Raw genomic sequence first — 15145 nt, forward strand, 5'->3', positions numbered from 1 at the left:
ACCAAAATAAAATCAAAATGGTGATAGCATAGGCAAATTAGAAAATGAAAGAATGGTTTACTTGTCAGATCTATGGAGAGAGGAAGAATTTATGACCAAAGTTGAGATAGAGAAAATTATGAAATGCAGGGTGGATCATTTTGACTACATTGTATTAAAAAGGTTTTATATAAACAAAACCAATACAACCAAGATTAGAAGGAAAGTAGAAAGCTAGGAAACAATTTTTACAAACAGTCTTTCTGATAAAGGCATCATATCTAAAATATATAAAGAACTGAATCAAATATATAAGAATACAAGTCATTCCCCGATTGAGAAATGGTCAAAGGATATTCAGGTAATGAAATTAAAATGATCTATATCCATATGAAAAAAATGTTCTCAATCATTACTGATTAGAGAAATGCAAATTAAAACTACTCTGAGGTACCACCTTACACCTATCCAATTGGCTAATGTAACAAAAAAGGAGAATGATAAATGTTGGAGAAGATGTGGGAAAATTGGAACACTAATGCACTGTTGGTGGAACTGTGAACTGATTCAACTATTCTGGAGAGCAATTTGGGACCTTGCACAAAAGGCTTTAAAACTGTGCATACCCTTTGACCCAGCAATACTACTACTACGTCTATATCCCAAAAAGATCATAAAAAAGAGAAAAGGACCCACATATAGAAAAATATTTATAGCTGTTGTTTTTGTGGTAGCAAAGAATTGGAAATTTAGGGGATGCCCATTAATTAAGAAATGGCTAAACAAGTTGTGGTATATGAATGGAATGGAATACTATTGAACTGTAAGAAATGATAGGCAGATGAATTTCAGAAAAACCTGGAAAGACTTATATGAATTGATACTGAGTGAAATGAGCAGAATCAAGAGAACATTGTACACAGTATCCACAACATTTTGTGATGATCAACTATGATATGCTTAACTCTTCTCAACAATAAAATGATGCAAAGAAAAAACCACTTACTAGCTGTGTGACCCTGGGCAAGTCACTTAACCTCAATTGCTCCACAAAAAAAAACTGAGAATAAAAGTCATTGCTCTTTGAATACCTGGAAAAAAATAATAAAATGATCCAAGAAAATGCCAAAAGACCTATGGTGGAAAGTGTTCTCCATATTCAGAAAAAGAACTATGGAGTCTGAATGCAGACTGAAACTTACCATTTTCACTTTTATTGTTACTTTTTTGTTATTGTTCATGTTTATTCTCTTTTGCATTTTCCCTTTTGTGCTGATTAATATGGAAATGTGTTTAATATGATTGTAATATGTGACCTATATCAAATTGCTTGTGGGCTTCTGGAGCGGGAAGGGAAGGGAGGGTGGGAGAAAAATTTGGAGCTCAGAAAATATCTTTACATGTAATCGAGAAATTTTTTTTAAATGATGAAGGGATTTTTTCCAAAGAAACCTGGAAAATTTTGTATGAATTGATGCAGAATGAAATGAACAGAACCAGGAGGGCAATTTATTAAGTAAAAATGGAAATATAAAGAAAAACAACTTTGAAAGATTTAGGAACTGCTCAGTATAATGACCAACCACAATTCTAAAGAATTAGTGATGAAACATGCTACTCATCTCCTATAAGAGAGGTGAAAGACTCAGACTTCAGAAGGAGATGATAGATGGATAGATGGATAGACAGACAGACAAATATATACATATACACAGAGATAAGCAGGTAGGTAGATAGGTAGCTGGGTAAGTAGATAGATATTTAGCATTTATTTATTTTTACCATTCACTTTTTAAAAATTGAGTTTTAAATTTTCTCCCACCTTCCAGCTATGCCCTCACCTATTGAGAAGGCAAGCAATATGAGATCAATTACACATTTGATGTCATGCAAAAATATTTACATATTAGTGATGTTGCCAAAAATGCAAAAACAAAAAATTAAAGAAAGTGAAAAAAAGGTATGCTTCAATCTTCATTCAGAGTTCATCAGTTAGGACACATATATTTTTGTAATGGCCATTGACAAAATATATTTTGTTTGACTATATATGTTTCTAAGAGCTGGTTTCTTTTTCTTTAACTGGAATTTGAAAAGGGGTGGGGTGTTGTGTGAGAGAGAAAAAGCCATTTCTTGCTGAATGAGAAATAAGATAAAAGCTAACTTTAAAAAAATAAATAAGAAATTCAATCCACTAAGTAGTTACTATGCATCTGCTCTGTGCCTAAGCACCTTATTATGTGCTAACAACATCAGTGAGACTGAGTTTTCCCTCCAGTAGCATATGTTCTATGTAAAGAGACATATAAAGTATACATAGATAAGCTAATACAAAGCATTTAATGAAAAAAAATCTGAGGGCTAGAGAGCAACAACTGGAGGAAATCAGTAAATATTTCTTATAAGTTGTACCACTCCAATTAAACCTTGAAAAGAACAGGCTGATCCAAGAGTTCCTTGTCATGGAGTAGTGCTTTCTAGCTAAGAGAGATAATCTGTGAAAAGGTGCAGAGGGCATTGATGGAATATCATGTTTAGGGAAAGCAAATAGACCATTTTCTCTGTTATCTAGATTGTACTCTGTATTTCTGGGGTTAGGGAGAAGATGTATAAAGGGGTAGGTCATGTGTAACCACTGTGGAAAGATAAGCTGCAGTTAGATTTGTGATTCACTAGAATGCAAACTACTGGATATGACAGGTCATCTTTGCCTTTCTTTGTATCCCAAGTACTTAGCACAATGTCTGGCAACAGTGAGTACTTATTTAATCATTGTTGATTTGTAGATTGGTTGATTGAGACATACTATGAATGCCAGAGGAGTCAAGATTTTATTCAAGAGGAAATAGAGAATCACCAGAAAAACTAGGGAGTAAAATGGTCATATTCATGCTTTAGGAAGATTTTTGTCAGCTGTGAGGAGGATGAACTGGAGAAGGGAGAGGGTGGATCTAGAAAAAACATATTATAAGACTATTACCATAAAATAGGCGAGAAGTGCTGAGACCTAGAAGCAAGGTGGTGGTTGTAGATACAAAAACTGTTCTGAAAGCAGAAGCTTTGAGACTTGAAAGTGATTAAATATGAATAATGATTAAGAGTGAAGGATTAAGGTTGACACCAAGGTGGGAACCTGGATGATGGAAAGGATTATAATGGTCTCCATAAAAATATACAATTTGGGAGGACAGATAAAATGTTCACTTTAAACACATTAAATTTGAGATAATTATGGATTTTTATGGATCTAGGTAGAGATGCCCCCAAAACAGCTGGAAATTGAGACCTGGGGGGCCAGAATATGTTGATTTGTGAATTATCTGTATATAGAGATGCCTCACTGTCCAGGCTTGGGTGGCAGTACGTTCAAACATTTCATTGTAAATGTGTTTGCATGTATAAAGGGGTTACTAACACTCATGGATCCTGAACATGGTAATATGACAGTTCTTCATTGTGTCTGACAGTAGTGAAGCTATTGATTGTTAAAATAGCTGAAATGATCTAATGATCAGCTGTGCACAGATGGGATTAATGAAAAACCTTGAACCATGCTCAAAGTTCAGAGAAACTTGTGAGGATTTTTATGAACTGATATAGAATAAAATAAGCAAAGCCAGAATAATTTAGATGATGACTGCAAAAATATAAGGGAAAATAACACTGAAAGACTATCAAACTGATCAATGTAGTGACTAATATCCAAAGGACTGATGATGAAGAATGCCACCATCCTCTCTTTATACAAGTGCTATATTATAGGTAATAAATGAGTAATACATGTTCAGACATGGCTAACATAGTGATTTATTTTTGCTTAAATGTAATTATTTGTCAGAGGAGTCAGTTCCTTTGAGGGAGGTAGAACCTTGGGAAGTGAAAATTATGTAAATAAAAGACCATCAATCAAATAAATTCTTAAAGAAAAGAGGAAAGAAGAAAAGGGGGGAAATGAATTTAAATAGCTCTTTCTAGAGTTTGGAGGTGAAAGGGAAGATTAAAATATTATCTAATGAGGATGTATATTAAAATTAAGCATTTTTTAAGGAATGGGAAAATTTGGAGATTTCACTGAAAATTGGAGAAATTCAAACTCCTTGGTAATGAATATCTTTGAATGATATTCTCACATTGATCTCATCTGAATACATTTCTTCCTTTTGGTTTTATTTTGTGAAGAAACAAAAGTAAAAAGTAGTGTGTGTCCTGAAGCAGCACTCTATTCTTGCCTCTGATCTAAAGGTTGAGTCAAGTTCCTTATGAGAGCAACTAGGTGGCATAGTGGATAGAGTTCTGGGCCTGGAGTCAGGAACATGTAAGTTCAAATCCAGCCTAACACTCAGTTGTGTGACCCTAGGTAAGTCATTTAACACTGTCTGCCTCATCTGTCAAATGAGCTGGAAAAGGAAAGGCTAACCCTTCCATTATTTTTACCAACACCAAAAGGAGTTAAGAAGAGTCTGATGAACTGAAAAATGACTAAACAACAACAAAAACAACGAAGTGTCTCATGAAGGTCATCTTTATTCTGAAATACTTTAAATAGCGTAGGATGACATTTAACTGAAACGAAACAAGTTGTTAGTGCTCTTAAAACCACTATGTCCTGAGCTTGTGAAGTGACTCCCTCTGTGGCAGTATTTTCATTTACACTTCACTCCCCTTTCTGATGTCTAATGACATTGTTCTCTCTGTTTTGCCTGCCAGAATGGATTGAGGCCATCCACAGAGAGATGGATATTAGAACCAGCAGAAGGTGATTATTAGGTGGCATCTGGCAGGAGTCATTTTCTCTTACAGCTTTGACATGTCATTCTTGGTAAATCGGTTCTATTAGCTATCTAAAGGTACCAGATGTACCATAGGAGATTATGCCTATAAATCTTCTTCTTCTTTTTTTTTTTTGACTATTTCTGATTCATTCTAGTTCACACAACCTCAACCGTTCTCATATAGAATAGAATTCCAATTTGACCTCCCCATGTGCTGTCATACTGAATAAATATTTTAGAAAGCAATGCCTGCCTAATATGGGAGACTATAAGAGATTAACTCTTATCATGGACTTATCCTTACTGATAATCAATTTTATCCTCTGAATTTTAAATATCCCTGTGGGATATTGACTTGATGCATTCAAGAAAGCCTGCAAATAGATATAAGAGTGTCAGATTTTCAGGAATTTATCAGGGTTTGATTTGAAGGAGAGGTTTTGTTTACTACAGTTATTTGTGAAGTTAAGGATGGTGCATTGTGTTTGTATGTCTTCCCTTATTGCCTTCCTATAAGAAAGGAAGTATTTCCCAGAGTGACAAGACCAGGGCCACTGGAGAAGAAAGTAGGCACTTGTCCTCCAAGAAAGGATGGCATGCCTTCAAAAAAAATCTTTCAAGGGAGAGATCACCAAATAAAGGGTTAGAAGAAGAAGAGGTGATTGGGGATTCTTTGTTGAGGGGTACTCAGTTATTCCATTATTCTTTGGCCTGACTATAACAATACAGAAATATGCTATCTTCCAAGGGCACATAGCCCAGACTCAACAGAGAGCTGCTTAAAGCCTGTCATATGCGATGACTATTATCCACTTCCTGTAAGTCACATAGACACAAATAATACTATTAGAAGGAATCTAAAAAGCTTTACAAGGGATTGTAAATTATTGAGAGACAAAGTGAAGACCTTGGGAAGCCAGATGGTATTTCTTTCATTGCTGCCAATTGAAAGTAAGGATTTCAGAGGAGAATGGCATGTTTGGGAAGTGAACAACTGGTTAAAAACCTACTATCTGAAAAAGGATTTTTTTTTGACCATGGCTAAAAATATAGATATAGAAGGCTTTTTTACAGAGTTGAGTGTACCTAACACTAACTGAAAAATGTATTTGCCTAAAATCTTGCAGATAAAATAAAAAAGACTGAATTGAAAAGGAAAGCTGGGAAGTGTATGTTTGTGTTAGGAAGGGCAGGAGGGGGTGGAGGAAAGAATTAACAGAGCCTATAAATGTCCACTAGCTAAAATACCATAGAAAATATTCATAATGGAGGAAGAAAAAAACACACAGAAATGCCCAGAAATCCACAAAATTCAGTATTTAAGAGTTAATAATAAATCCAAATCCTCCTTTAGCCACAAATTCACACAGTTTGAGTAATAGAAAAAATGAGCTAGCATATAAGAAATTAAGCTTGACTTCACAATTGGCATAAGCTCTTGAAGGGCCATATTTCACTGTTGCTTTATTTAAAAAGACCTAACTAGGTAAAGGGGGCATGGGTGGACAAATTTCGGGTGTTAAGAGAATATGTTAGAAAATAAGAGAACCAGAGAAGATAAGCATGGTAGAGGACACTCTGATGAAGGACAAGGGAAATAGAATTAGAAGTGATATTCTCAATGGAATATGCTATAAAATAATTAAATAAAAAAGGAAATAGATGAGGAGTTTAGGGAACAAATCACAAACATAGTAAATAGGCACAATGATAAAGATGAGAGAGAGATTACTCAGACATGTTTTGGAATTTACTTCCTTTGCCTGTTGCAGAGTAACTCATTTCTTGTCTTGTTTTAATTATGGTTTCATTATAATTAAGTTTGAAGGAATCAAGAAGGGAAATGGCCATTCTTGACTTGTTTTTCACCACTCAGGGAATCTGCTTGCTGAAAGATAAGTGATTGGAACCTTTGAGTGGAAGTTACCCCTCAGTGATGGAATTTGTTATACAGAAGGGAAACAAATGTATGCATTATCTGACTGGATTTTGGGGTTAAGTGACTTGCCTAGGGTCACATAGCTAGTAAGTATAAAGTGTCTGAGGCAGGATTTGAACTCAGTTCCTCCTGAATCCAGGGCCAGTGCCCTATCCACTATGCCACCTAGCTGCTCCCAGAAATATATTTTAAAGAGAAAGATTTTAGAGAAGGGTTAGGTTGGATCCTATGGCCTACAATTTCCAGGGGAAGTCAATAAAAGGAGGATGGAAAGTTCCTAAATACTAAATTCTAAATGGGAAATTTCATTTCTAAATGTCCCCTCAATTACTCAAAATTTCTATGATAACAACTTTAAGGAGCATTAAATATATTTTAGGAACTTGATCTTCTAGCACAGGTAAAGGCTGGTAGAGTGAGCCCAGGGCCTATGGAGGACATTCAACACACTGACCATATCTGATAGTATATGCCATATCATTATACCCACATTTCATTATACCTACATTTCCAATTAAGAAAGAGAAGCTGTGGGGGCAGCTAGGTGGCATAGTGGATAGGACACTGGCCCTGGATTCAGAAGGACCTGAGTTCAAATCTGGAATCAGAAACTTGACATTTACTAGCTGTGTGACCCAGGGCAAGTCACTTAACCCTGATTGCCCCTAAAAAAAAAGAAAAGAAAAAGAAAGAGAAGTTGTGACCATTTTCAAGTTACTTATTAAAAACTGCAAGATATTTTCAGTCAGTTAGTTATCACTCATTTATTAAGAGCCTACTATGTAATAGGCACAGTGCTAAGACCCAAGCAAACATAGGCCCTGCTCTCAAAGAATTGAGATTCTAATCAATGAAACAATATAAAACCAAATATGTACATACAGAATATATACAGAGTAGGTAGAAAGTTACATTAGAGGAAAGATACTAGCAGTGAGGAGGTAAGAGAGCCCAGGTAAGATTTAAACTGTCTGTCTGTCTCTCTCTCTGTCTGTCTCTCTCTCTTTGTGGGGCATTGAGGGTTAAGTGACTGGTCCAGGGCCACACATCTCATAAGTGTCAAGTGTCTGAGGGTGAATGCGACCTCAGGTCTTCCTGAATTCAGGGCCAGTGCTTTTTGCACTGCACCACCTAGCTGCCCCTAAAGTGACTCTTAAAGGAAATCACATATACTAAGAGGTACAGGTGAAAAGGGAGAGAATTCTAGATTTTTTGGACAAACAGTAAAAAACAGAGACAGGAGATGGAGTGTGATGTGCCAGGAACTTCAGTCAGGACAATGTAACTGGATTGTACAATGCATGGAAAGGGCAAAAGTGTATGACAGAAAAGTCTGGAAAGGGCCAGGTTGTGAAGACCTTTAAATGGCAAACAGATGACTTCATAGTCGATGATAAATTTAATAGTGAGCCACTGCAGTTAATAGAGTAGGAGGCTGTCATGGTCAAACCTGCACTTTAGGATAATCTGAATGATCAATGGGTTGGAAAGGAGAGGGATTAAATGCAGGAAGACTGACCAGAAGGCTATTTCAATAACATAGTTAATCAATCAAGAAGCTTTTATTAAGGGCCTACTATGTGCTAGGCACTGAACTAAGCACTGAAAATACAAAAAAAATGGCAAAAGACAGTCTTTACAATATTCAAACAAATATATACTGAGCAAGCAATATATAGGATACATGAGCAATAATTAAGAGAGAGAAGGCACTAGAATTAAGAGGGGTAGAGAAAACTTCTAATAAAAGATGGGATTTTAGTTGGGACTTAAGGGAGCTAGTGAGATCAGTAGGTAGAGCTTACGAGGGAGAACATTCCAGTAATGGGGACAAAGAAAATGCCTGGAGCCAAGAGATGGCATATATTGTTTGTAGAACAGCCAGGAGGCCAGTGCCCCTGGATTAAAGAGTATGTGTTTGGAAGTAAGTTGTAAGAATACTGTAAAAGAGGGGCAGAGTTTAGGTTACAAATGTCTTTGAATGCCAAACAGAGCATTTTGTATTTAATCCTGAGCAGTGGAGTGATGTAGTCCATTCTGCACTTTAGGAAAATCACTTTAGTGACTGAATGAAAGATGGATAAAAGTGGAGAGACATTTCAACAAGGCAGATTCACCAGAAGGCTCTAACAATACTCCAGGTGTGAGGTGATGAGGACCTATCTAGAGTAGTGACAGTATCAGAGAAAATAAAGGGATGATTTGTGGATTGGTGATGCCCACAAAAGTTAAGGTAAAATTTGGAAGGGGAGGAGATATTGAATTCTATTTAAAATATATTGAGTTGGAGATGCCAATTGGACATCTGGACCAGGCTGCCCAAAATCAAGGTGGCAACTAGGTGGTGCAGTGGATAAAGCACTGATCCTGGATTCAGAAAGATCTGAGTTCAAATGTGACCTCAGACACTTACTAGCTGTATGACCCTGGACAAGTCACTTAACCCTTATTGCTTCACAAAAAAAAAACAAAAACAAAAACAAAAAAAAGTCAATTGGTGAGGTAAGATGGACAGGTATTCTGGAGAGGAGTTAATATTGGATACACACACACACACACACATATGTATATGGAAATAATTTGCATAGAAATGATAATTAAACTCACAGAAGCTTATGTGATGGCCAAACAAGATAATATAGAAGAAGGGAAAAGTAACCAGGTCAGAGCACTGGGGACAATCATACTCATTATTCATGGACTGCAGGAATATGAGCAAAGGAGATGAAGGATTGATCAGGCAGGAGAAACAGAAGAGAGCAGTTTGACAAAAACTTAGAGAAGAGGGACTATCCAGTTGAAAAGGATCATCAACAGTGTTAAAGGCTAAAGAAAAGTCAATCAGGATGAGGATTCAGGAAAGATAATTAGTTTTATCAATTAATAGATCACTGTTGGTTTTGGATCAGAGTTGACTAATGGAAGGCCAAGACTGGAAGCCAGATTGCCAAAGGTTTAATATCAAATGAAAGGAGAGGAAGTGGAAGCATCTTCTGTAGATATATTTTCAAAGAGTTTAACTGAGAAAAGAAGCAAAGATGGATAATGGAGTGAGGAAGTTGTGTTCTTTTATTTATTTTTTTTTTGCAGGTCAATTAGGGTTAAGCAACTTGCTCAGGGTCACACAGCTAGTTGTGTCAAGTGTCTGAGGCTGAATTTGAACTCAAGTCCTCCTGAATCCAAGGCCAGTGCTTTATCCACTGCATCACCTAGCTGCCCCGCAGTGAGAAAGTTTTTTTAAGGGTGTGGGGGACACTGGCATATTTGTAGCATCTGAGAAACAGAAATTAGATATGAAGATATTGATGACAAGAGAAAGGGAGAGGGAGGGAGAGGGAGAGGGAGAGGGGGAGGGAGGGAGGGACGGGAAGAGAGAGAGAGAGAGAGAGAGAGAGAGAGAATGAATATATAGATGACAGAGGGGGGAAATTGCTGGAGAAGACTGGGGGGGGGGTGGAATCAAGAATTATGTCTAGGTGTTTGCCTTGGCAAGAAGATAGGCCATTTCTTCATTAGAGATGAGGATGGAAAAGATAGTGCACCACAAATTCTAAGTGATATGAAATGAGGAGAAAGGAGACCTCACTGAATGACCTTAATTTTTATCTATGAAATAGATGAGCTTCTCAGCTAAAAGAGCAGAGGATAGGAAGAGAGGTCCTGTGGAATTCTTGAGAAGGGCTTAAGATGTTTGAAATAGCCAATGTGGACAGTGACATAGTGAACTGGGGAGGCACAAAAAGATTGCCTTGCCGCAGTGAATTCCCAGTTGAGATTATGTAGCATAAATATGTAGTAGACCCTACCAGTACAACTTTTTTTTTTTTTTTTGGTGAGGCAATTGGCGTTAAGTGACTTGCCCAGGGTCACACAGCTAGTAGGTTTCAAGTGTCTGAGGTCGGATTTGAACTCAGGTCCTCCTGAATCCAAGGCTGGTGCTTTATCCACTGTGCCACCTAGCTGCCCCCAGTACAACTTTTGTAACTTTATAAAGCTCTATTTGATAGCAAAGATGAAGGATGATAGGAGTAAATCAAGCTTGGATTTGGCAAGGCATGGTTGGTAATAGGACAAGGAGGCAAGGGACTAGAGTATAGAGAATGGTATAGAATTCCTATGAATCAGCAAGGGGTGAAGGATAGGGTCAAGATAGAGAAGAAAGCAGAGTGTAGTTAGTGCATGAGTAATGGCCTGGGGACAGTCTAAGAAATGGAAGTGTTCAGGGTACTGGTGAGGACAAATAACTGGCTTAGGAATTTTAAGACAAAAAGAAAGAATTATAAACAAAATTATAATCAGATAAAGGAATTTCAGAGTTCATGAACATGGAGGTGGACTACTTGTAGATTATGACAAGATCAAGGAGTATAGTCATTTCTATGTATAACTGAGGTGGAGTGGAAATGTCATGATAATTAAGTGGATTGAGGAAATTAATGTTATCTATATTGGAAAGTTTAGAGTATTTAAGGAAGTAGCAATATACTGTTGAGGGAGTAGCAATACAATGTTGAAGTCTTCTAATATGAGGCCAGAAGTTGGATTGCAGAGGAAGATTGTGAGCTAGGCATTGGATTCATAAGTGAAGATAGAAGCATGTTTTGTCTGGTGAGGGGAATTAATAGATAATGGCCACCAGGATTGAGTGATAATTTGAATAGTGTGAACTTCAAAATAGGAAATGTGATGGTGGTAAAGGCAAAGTATTAAAGTGGGAAATTTTAATTCCCCCACCACAATGAATGATTCAGAGACATAATTAAAGTATACAGGGCTGGAAATGGTGGTCTGGGATAAAGTATCTCAGTAAGGGAAGCAGGTATCAGTGAATCATGTGAGAAAGAAATGGTGTGAGATGAAACAAGTTTCTCAGTTATGGAACAGGCACTCCTTAGAGTACAGTGGAAGGGCTAAATGGATGTAGAGGGATGAGTTTATGCAGAATATCAGTGAGTAACTAGAATGAGTGAAGGGAGACAGGTGACCAAATTGTTCGAGGTACTCCCTACAGGATCCCTGATGTCAGATCCTTTGAGGCCTTAGGAGGCCCAACCATATAGATGTTGGGAGCAAGTAGAAGTATTGCCCAAGGATATCCTATTAGGAGGTAGGAGGTGGCAGTTGAAAGCAGGTCTTGTCAGGGAAAATATCTAGAGCCCTAGAGAAGGCCTTAGTTTATGGCCTATGGCCAGATGTTTATACAGGTCTGGGAACAAAGAGGCCTGGAGATAAGTGGGCTACATGGGGGCTGACTCATAGCTCTCTAGAGAGGTCCCATGGTGAAAAAGCCAGAGGCAGATGAGCTTGATGCCAGAATGAAGCAACATTCAAATTTAAGCTTTTTGAAATCTTACCCTGTATATTTTGTAAGATATCAATAATATTAATCTCATTATACAACCTTTTTTGTAAGAATGAACTTTATTTTTCACTTGCTTTCAATTTTTTTTCTTACTTTAGCAAATATGTACTGAATGTCTACTATTCCCCAGCATGATAACTGGACTTTGAAGGGATAAAAAGAAGTATAAGATGTGGTACTTAACCTTGAATACACAATCTACTTAGAGAAATAAACTATTTATACATGAGGCATAGCAATATAAATAAGTGAATGATTAAGTGCAAAAGTCATTTTTAAACTTTTACAATGCTATAAAAATGTTGTATTGGTTGTTAAGGGCTAAAATTCTAGCTAGTCTGCCTAAAATATCCAATGAGTGGTCGCCAATAAATTATAAGCTTTAGCAAGAGTTAGACTTTTAAGCATTTATTAAGGAGAATAAGAATTTGGTAAAGAGAGAAGAAAGGCTAGATTCCTCTATCTATTAAAGGGAGAGCGCATTTCTAGCTCCCTTCTCCACCAGCGTCCCCAGGAAAAGAGCGCGAGACAGAGCGCTAGTCCCTTCCTTCTTCTTCTCACTAGCCAATGTCACTTCCTGATGCCAAAGAAAAGACTCCTGGTCTTGCCCTCAAAGACCTTCGCTTCATGGGCGGAACTCTTCTACAGTAAATCTCCAGCAGGTGGCGTTATTCCAATCGTTACATTGGTGGTCATGGTATGGTGACTCAGGTTGTTATTATTATCCAAAAGTTCCATATGGGTTTTGTAAAGGAAGAGGCACTTGTGTAGATGATGAAGAATAATGCCTATACCAAAGTAGATACACTTCCTGTGTGGCTGTGAGTTCCTCATCACCACAAGTATTCAAATGGGTTAGATTCCCATATATTCATGGATATTGCAAAATATCACTCAGTCAAAAAGCAAAAAATCACATAGCTTAAAAGTCCCTATTCATAAGAAATTTACATTCTAATTGGAGACATACATATATAAGTGGAAATGGAATAAATAGAAAGAGGATAAATACAGATAAATGCAACATAGTTAAATACACAGTAGTTTTGAAGGGAGGGCACTGGCATTTTTGGTAGAGGGCATCAGCAAAAGGGGAGAAGGTAGTACTTGAGCTGTGTTGTGAAGGCAGAGAGGGATTCTGTGAGTGTAATGTGGTAAAAGGATGAATTCTAGGCATGGGAGAAAACAGAAAAGGAGGTTCAGAGACACTATATAGAGTATAAAAGGTGAGGAAAATAGAAAGGCCAGTTTGGCTTACAGCATGTGGAAGGGAAAGTAATATCCTACAGAAAAAATACATACATAGATGTATATACATATATATATATATATATATGTGCGTGTGTGTGTGTCTGTATATACACATACATGCAAAAATATACACACATATACACATGTTTGTGTGTATATATACACACATAGGCATATATATGTGTATGCACCGGTATATGCATGTATATGTATATGTATATACGCATGTGTGTGTGTGTGTATATGTATATATATATATATATATGTTTAGACTTGATTCTACTATTCTATGCTCATGTTACTTGGATATTTGATACCAGATTAGCATTTATTCAAGGATTATCAGGTGTATTGTAGCATTCCTTTGCAATTCTCACATCCTATAATTTTGGTGACTTGGGACCCAGAGATCCAATGAATGATAGTGCATTGAAAGGTAACAGTCTAGCACTCAGAGGTCCATGTTGAAAACAGAAGTTTTAGGTGATTATAAGGAGCCACTGCAAATTTAACATAAATAAAAATTCTGTCCTCCTAAGAGCATCCATTGTTCTTTCCCCTCATTCTTCAGAGCTTTCCTTGGTTTGCAAATTCCTGTCTTTTTCCCCCCTATCCTGCCACTGGTGTCAACAAGCTCTTCCTGAAAAGAACAGAAGTGGAAAATCAGATTCAACTTAATATCTGCAGGGCGTAATGTTGCCTTTGTCATTATCGATCTCTAGACTTGTGGCCAATCCACGGAGTTTCTCCTTTAGCAACGAGTACAGTTCCCTACTCACAGAAAGTTTTCTAATTTTCGGTGAGGCCATCATTTTTTAGCCTGACTTGCACTTTCAAGAGTCAGGACAAAATGCTTTATCATGGTCGCCCTCTCCTCAGCTTTCTCTCCTTAAAAGGGATAGTGGCGCTTGCTGTCATATTTTATGCTTGTGATGTGCTGATGCATGAATAAACTGGCTGATGATGGTTTTATGATGTCAAAGAAACTTCCTTATTACTGAATCTGACACAATTCATTTTTCCCCTATAATTGTGTCAATAGCATTTTGTGTAATTTAATATTAAATCATTTTTACAAATAACAGACTGAGCATCAGTCTGCCTTAGCCTGATGTCTATGGGAGGCCTGCCAAGGATATGGCTGATGAAACACAGCCTTAGACAAGCTCCATCTGTCCCATTTAGACGATATACAGTGTCAGATCTCTGTGGTGGAGGCAATAATGGCATGAGGCTTTCCAGATCAGACAGCAAGAGAGGGCCACTGATCACACTGATTAAAACAAACAAACCCTTGGGTAGGTTGTAGTTGGTATAAATTTAAGCTGGATAACTGCTTTTAGACACACCTCTTGGTATTTAGGGCCAGTTCCATGTAGCAAAATAAAGGAAAAGCAGGGCAGAAATACACATGTACATATGATTTGAATTGACTACAAATCTTTTCACTTTACCATAATACTGTCCATCTCTCTCTCTCTCTCTCTCTCTCTCTCTCTCTCTCTCTCTCTCTCTCTCTCTCCAGATTTATACACATATATAGGCTTGTAAGATGTCTTTTGTACTACACATTACACACACACACACACACACACACACACACACACACACAGAGTTTGACCATTCTTCATCATTTTCTCTTTTAGTCAATACATAGCATATAGCTGTACAAAATGGTTTGTAATGATCCCTGAAATCAGTGGACAGGCTTTTACTTTCCATTCAAGTAAAGGGAGGTCATGATTCAGACCACTTCCCCTGAAAATTTGCCTGGAGCAAGGTCCATAAAAGACGTTTTATCTGGGAACTAGGTTGGACATCGCATTTGATACTCTGATTGGT

The sequence above is a fragment of the Dromiciops gliroides genome, chromosome 6 (assembly GCF_019393635.1).
Source record: "Dromiciops gliroides isolate mDroGli1 chromosome 6, mDroGli1.pri, whole genome shotgun sequence".
NCBI lineage: Eukaryota > Metazoa > Chordata > Mammalia > Microbiotheria > Microbiotheriidae > Dromiciops > Dromiciops gliroides.